At 42.7% G+C, this 7,423-nt stretch overlaps 1 long non-coding RNA gene across 1 annotated transcript in view; it reads right to left on the reverse strand.

The window, feature by feature from the left end:
- LOC139148717 (uncharacterized) overlaps positions 1-7,093 on the reverse strand; it is a 13,452-nt gene extending 6,359 nt beyond the window's left edge. Inside the window, exon 1 of the long non-coding RNA XR_011555980.1 lies at positions 6,954-7,093. This is a non-coding gene — a long non-coding RNA (uncharacterized lncRNA). The remainder of the gene's footprint in view (positions 1-6,953) is intronic.
- Between the last annotated feature and the right edge of the window lie 330 nt (positions 7,094-7,423).

Raw genomic sequence — 7,423 nt, forward strand, 5'->3', positions numbered from 1 at the left:
AATTTTCTCGTTGCGCCCTGCTAAAGCATGTTTAAATAATCTGTATTCAACCTGTCAACACGGCCGACAAATGCGAATGCTTATCGTGGACAACTATTAAAATTCATCTCCTGACGTAAGTAATTTGACCCCTTGAGCGCTAAAGTCAATTATTTCTTGCCTTTATATAATGTATCCTTGTCAATTTTTTTCAGATTTTTGCTTAAATTTTGATGAAAAACTGTAGCCAATGAAATATGATGTCTATTTGATCCAAAATTATCAAAAAAATACAAAAAAGATTCATAAAAATTGGTAAAATGTTGCAATAAAACTTTTGGTGGGAAAAATTACACCACTTAAAGGGTTAACGATATACCGGGCAATACATCCCAGGACCGTGTTGACAAGCCGAATATTGTGCGTTTCAACATTTTCTTGAGAGTAGACCAAATGGCGCTGTAATTGACGTTCTCTTCGCGCGCATTAGTCGAGTGACAAAAGTTTAACTCGTCGTCGAGTCTTGAGAAACGTCGAATGCCTAAACGTGATGGAAGCGATTATTACAGCAATAACAGTGACAAACACTATTCAATAAATTATCTGGAAAAGTAGGAAGCCTGGCCATGATGCTCCAGCATGCATCTTTAATGATCGACTTGTTTGCCAGCGTCTAATTTTATTAATCCGCTATTAATATTTCGTCGATTCATCGTTTTAAAAATTTACTTTCACTGGTCACAAAGACGGTTATTTTAGTAATGGACTCAGATTTCTTTCAAAGCCGCTCGGGAGCGGGATCCATTCAATCCGAGTGCCGCGTAAATTACTGCCTCGATCAAGCCCTTAAGTTCATTGTCATTATACCATCGAAACACTCACGTATACACAAAATCAAGGAATGTATATGTCATACTCATTTGAATGTGGCGGACGCTTCTATTTACGGTCCATCGAAAATTGTCGACTACAAACGCTTACTTCGCGTACTAAAGTGTGTCTCAATCCCCAAAATTCATCGGACAAGCTCCATTTTACAAGCTTAGTTACACGTAAATAATTAACTTTGAAAGAATCAAAATGTACATTCACGTCTCGTCAAATCTCGAGAATTGCCTGATATTTATCTGAAATATTTTTTGCCAATTATATAAGCATTCGCCGACTACCAAAGCGGTTTAATGCAATGACGCGCATTATCCAGCATATATTTTCAAGAGGCCAATAGTAAAACTTTTATATCAATAATTTTAAAGTAAAAAAAGATCAAGAATATTTTGACATGAACAGCAGGCAAGAAGGGACAGAATGACCTTTGGCCCCTCGCTCTTATTACAGTTAAGAAACTGAAGCCTGTTTTAAATGTTTCATAATACTTGCGTATTGACGCGAGGAAAAGATCTTTCTCAGTTTACAGTGTATCTGCCGTCCCTCCTTAATATTGGAAAAACGACACAGGTGGCATTTCAATATTAATTAGCGTCGGTGGAGCTAACTCCCCGAATAACAACCTGTTTTCGTTTATTCTCTAAAATCGTTGACCTCTGTCTGCGCAATACCGTGACCTGTTTATTAATCGCGTGGGGAATCAATCTTGTTCAGATTCGCGTTTTCGGATTACGCTGTTATGAGTAACCCGACTCAAGTGGATGAACAGCGCATTAATTTACAGCTTTCCGTCACAACTTCCTGTGTTTTGGAGCCGAAACAGGACACGTATAGCTCAGGCGGGAAAAATTACATACCTTAGCTCTTATCGAAACGCCGTGAACCGACGTCACCGCCTATCTCGGTGACGCGCGCAATGAGTTCCTCAAATATGCATATTTTATTCATATAAAAATTAATAGACGGGTTTTAATGATAACAATTGTTTTATGTCCAAACATGAGATAAGCATCTTCACGACATACAATGTGTGCCATTTTGCATATTTCTGACAAGGAAGCTGACAGAAAGTAACAAAATATGCCATCACTTTGGACGTTAGTACAAACCGACAGTATCGTGCGTGCACACCCAAGCTTACAAGCAAGACAGAATCTCTTTAATGAGCGAAACAATTTCCCGCCGCACGTTCACCCCGCTCAATCAACAGATATCCGTCAGTAAGTCTGCTTGACACAAGCGTTAATAACTTGCCAGCCAAGGTTCCGCCTTGGTTGTCCCACATGCATGGCAAATGGCTCATTTCACGGATAATTATCAAGTCCCATTCTTCGCCCTTAATTACAAGTTGCATTCATGGATGTCAACTCGCTGAAGTAAGAGGGAACCCGCATTAGAACAAACAAGACCCCAACAATTCTCGTACGCAGCGAATGATTTGATCTCCTTTGATCGCCAAAGTGTGAATGTTTTTCTTCTTCCCCATTAATATTCATCGGTGCGACCTTGCTTTACGACTGGTTTTGAACTTACGGAGCGTCGAGGTCACCTTCAACGCACGGGGGAAAGTAGGATCGATCGATTAAGCGTGGTTGGCGACAAGAAGTTTATGTTTAGAACGTTGCTGGCTAGTGCAACATCGTAGACAATTTAATGGAAGAATATTCCAATTTCAGCTGCAAATTCCAGAGTCACCCCTGCGCGTTCTCCCGAAGGTAACCGATCCATTTCCATCGATCTGCCCAAAGCTGCGTAACTATATAACTCTAGGCGGCGCTGTAAATCCTGCTGGTACCAAGCCACCCCTGGCGTTCACCGGGGCTTTCCTATTTAGCAATTTTACGACAATGAACCGTGTGTCTTGCAATCATAGTCGTTTGAATGATAGTTTGTACAAGTAAAATTGAATTCACTGTTTGACTTGGCGTGGTTTTAAGTTTAAGCTACCCCGAAAGAGAAACTTGATTTCTTGAACTTTGTAAAAATTGGGAGGCAACCCAGGACTGATGTTAGTAGGGTTGTCTAAAATATAAGGAACACCATGTAAACCCATAGCATCATTTAAAGATAGTATAAGCCTATACATCTTTTGTCACAAAACTTTGCAAATTTGTCTAGAATGCGCATAATTATTGAAGGGGGACAGAATATAGAATTATGCAAGGTTAAACAGCGTCGTAATTGTTTTCGGATTTAACATCAGCCGAAGCAAAAAGTCACAAAAAATCTCTGTGTTTACATCCAAGATTGTTCGGTGCATCACGGAGGCAAACAAGCAGCGTTTCACTATTTTAAGTTGGTGCTAAAATAAAGGGGGTTTGCGCGATGAGCAGGGATTCCTGTCTGCTCCAGCAGTTTGTTAATCAATTTCGATCCGATTGTCGTGCTAAACGCTTTATATTTCACACACGTCAACATGATTGATGCGCGCAACGAGGTAAATGACACCAAGTCCAGGGCGAGCAGCCCCCGACGCGCGCGCCTGTTGATTTGTGTTAAGCAGGGACGCAATCACAGGCTGTCGACGTCTGCGGCCAGCCTACAGCCCCGTCGGTGGTCGCGCTAGAATTCTTGTCCCTTGTCGCCTCACATGAATGAGAGCCACTTTTCCCGGATTTTATGCACCTCACTTCAGGGAGAAGACGCAAAAAAAATATATAAGAAGAAAACTCGTCTCGACAGCGCAGCCTCCAGGGCTAGTGTTTGCGTGTGTAAAGAAAAAAAGGGCGCCGAGATAAACCAGGTGAAAATGAATTCCTTGAAAGGGAGAAAGGTGGTGAATAGAGAGATTGCAAACAGATTTTGTAGACATCTGTACAAATGATGTGATGGAAGTCAATGACGATGTGTTAGGCACAAAGCAGAGTGCAATCAGACGAGATCGCGCGCTAAGAGGAATGGCGGGCCACACCTGACAAATGTGCTTTTATATCCGCGCATTTTATCTGTTGAATCTCGCCTGTCTTTTGTTGATACAGAAAGAACGAAGAAAACGAAACCGTGGGGAAACGCATTGGCGTCCCTATCTTCATAGACTTCAACTGTCTTGGGAAATACGGTTGCATTGTTAATACCGGGGAGTATTTGCATACTCTCAAATGGCTGTATTTTGTAAAAAAAAATCGACCCCCTAGCTCGAACATGGTGCGTCACCCAAAATATCGATCGGTATAAAAGTTATTCCGTTTTTAACTTAGAAAAAAAACCGTGTTTGAGGTTGACCCTGGTGAGTGACCGCGATGGAATTATTTGAAAAGATTGAAATGGATGAGAAAGGAGATGGGAGTGGCTGCGTGTGTAAAATGTGAAGACCGGTTCAAAAGAGATAGTGGAAGAGCGACAGTTGGAAATATAGCGAACAAGTCCGTCGCGACTCTGCCATTGTCAAACAAACTGGCGACGTGTGCGGTGCGCGCCTGGACATTCTGTCGTCCATTTCGCTCATGAAATGAACATATTCTTGATTACTAAGACTCGAACTATCGTTCATTTAAAGGAGTTTGCATTTGGAAGCTGTAATACAGCAGGGATTTTTCCCCAGTCGTCTTTTAGACGCAGTGAGGCAGCCTTTCTACAGACAGGCTTCATTACTGTAAAAAGATCACAGATGGAAAAGGGGAAAACTAGATCCTAAATAATTACAGCAGATCACAAAATCCAAGTCTGAAGGGATTTGGAAATCGCGACTGCTAAAATCTGAGATCACTAAAGATAACTTCTTCCCCAAAATACCGATTCCCAGATGGTTGAAGTGCTGTGTTTCTCGTTCATGTATGGATTTAGAGAGAGAAAAAATCTGCGCCGTGTATCAAACCTCTCATCTCCCTTCCTTGCAGTGTATTGAAACTACCAACGTTGAAAAATCCTACATGTTTGGATCAACCAATCTCAAATGAAGGATAAGTTCACTTCGAGCAGACCCACTCAGATCAGAGAGTTTTGGCGCGAGGTTACTGACTGATGTAAGCGATGACAAAGACAGGACAGACGGGTCAATTTTCATTTTTCTTTTTTCTTTACTGTAATTTTGTGAATAATAAAAACGGGACTACAATGACGTCATATCTTGCGCAGAATTACAGGATTGCTGCGGAAATTAGTATGATTATATAGAACAGAGCGGCACGAGAGAGAAGGGTTGGGGAGAGAGAGAGAGAGAGAGAGAGAGAGAGAGAGAGAGAGAGAGAGAGAGAGAGAGAGAGAGAGAGGTAGACAGACAGATACAGACAGACAGATAGATAGAGACAGCAGACACAGGCAGAGACAGATACATATGAGGCAGACAGACGCAGACAGACAGAGACACAGACTGACAGACGCAGACACAGACAGGTAGAGACAGACATAGACAAACAGAGAGACGGAGACAGATTCTGCGACATTATTTCAGACATTGAAATAGACATAGAGAGATAGTGGAATGTAACACGTGTATACAGAGCTGGACCAGTCAAGATTGCTGGTTTGAAAGCTGTAGATCAAGACAGTCCCGTTGGGCACAGACGAACCGCCGAATTCATTCAATACACCGTCTAATGGTATACCGAAAACGGATAAGACTTCAGACGGAAGAAGATAAAATCACGTTCCCTTTCATTACAGACGGGGCCGTACATATTGTACTGATGGGACAGGCTTTCACGAAATGACAGATAATCGTAGTTTGGTGTGAAGGACAATACAACGAGACAGGTTGACAGAAGGGACAGGCAGGCAGACATTACAGGTATTTGAATGTTGCGCTCTTGCGCTCTGTCTCTGGACAAAGAAATGACAGAATCAAAGGAGACAGGCGGTGCCCGAGAAATATTGCCATCATTAAAATATAAATTAGCATTACGGGTCGCATTCCTCCAAGGATATTGGGAATTTCTTTTTAATTTTCCATCTTAAAAGAATCTTAGTAGAGCACACAGGGAAGGGGTCCCAAGGAGATCACCACATGAATAGCATGATGAATTAAGTACATTAAGGCATTTGACAACATAAGAAAATATGCCCGGAAACCATAAGAGGTAGTTACAGGTGGTAGCCGCCGGTCGTCATGACAATGTCAATGATGTTGATGGTTGTCCTTAAAGGGAAGCAATTGCTGTCTGTGGGGTCAACTTCTGAAATATAACATTCGGTACGCAAAAAAACAAAAAAAAAAAAAAAAACAAAAAAAAACGAGGACCGGGCCCGGCCCGGGCTGAGAGCGCTGTTCTTCTTAATCAGATTGCTGTGCACATCGCATTAAAAAAAGCCCGCCATGCGGGACGGCGCGAAGTAATGCTCCAGAGAGCTATAACGCAAACGCTGGGTCTAGAAACTACCGCAGGGCTCCACAACCATATGACAGGCACTGACAGCATTCAGCGGGATGGCAAATTTATTGCACTAACCGCTCCGTTATATAAAAAAGGCACTTCATTAGCATGCTTGATGGCCGTATTTGGTAAACTCGATCTGCACGGGGAAAATTTATATGCAACAGTTTGAGTACAGGGAGCTTCTGACAGTTCGCAGCGGGAAGTACGAAGATTACGATTTGCAAGTGAATTTGGTCGTATTCATATATGCGGCTTTCTTCTGCTGACAAGATTGATTAAATTCCAGTTGAGATGTTGGGAGTTTTTATTTTTTTTTTAAAAACGGCTTGACTATTAGGATCTTTATGTTTCTTCAGTTGTCCCCTTTTATGTATGCGACCTGACTGGTTGATCTCGGCGCATCGCACACAGTGGCATACATTTATATAGTGAGTGGCAACCCATCAAACGAGGGTTCGCGGGGAAAGCAGCATGGTGGCCCAGCCGAAAGTCATTACAACTGTTGCAAATTGCAATTTCTCGTGCATTGTTTGCATGTATTCTCCGCCAATTTGTTTCCCTCAATTTAGATCCGAGCATCATCACAGCGCCGCTTCGCGGCTTTGTCAGTAGGGCTTTGATTGACTTATTCATCGCGGCAACGCGCGCGTCCCCCCTCCGCGGAGATTTGCCACTTTGACCGATTTCGCATCTCCCGATGCAGTGCCGTTCCAGTCGAACGCTGTCGTTCGCGCTTCTCCCGTACCACACGAGGACAAAAACCTTAAAACCAACCTGTGGATAGCTCTACGCACTGAACGCTTTGGCAAGCACTCCAACACATTGTCACTCAGTGCCCACCGGCTAGATCATCCATTCAGCGATTCCTTGGCAAACTCTATCACAATCACCTGCACTTTTCTTGTTAATTTCAGAAATGGGTTCCCGGTTAATTTTTAATGCTCGGGGGCCGTAGGGCCCCGAAATCGGAATTGCAGCGATCCAACTGGAGCTTTGAATCACAAAGGGCTTTCATTATTTCTTGAAAATCGTTCTAGCTGATTTTTCGAGCCAATTTGAAGCAATCAATCGGCCGCGTTAACATCCTATTGTTGTTTGGACTCTTATGTTCAGAGATGGAAGGGTAGAGTAAACTAAGTTTTATTATCATCTCTGAAGATTGTACCGTCATCAGTTTATTGGTAGCCGGGCGTGATTGACGCCGGTAGCCCGGCAGCGTTGAGCGCGCAGGCTAGGACTTAATT

This window comes from Ptychodera flava, chromosome 13 (assembly GCF_041260155.1).
Source record: "Ptychodera flava strain L36383 chromosome 13, AS_Pfla_20210202, whole genome shotgun sequence".
NCBI classification, from domain to species: Eukaryota; Metazoa; Hemichordata; class Enteropneusta; family Ptychoderidae; genus Ptychodera; species Ptychodera flava.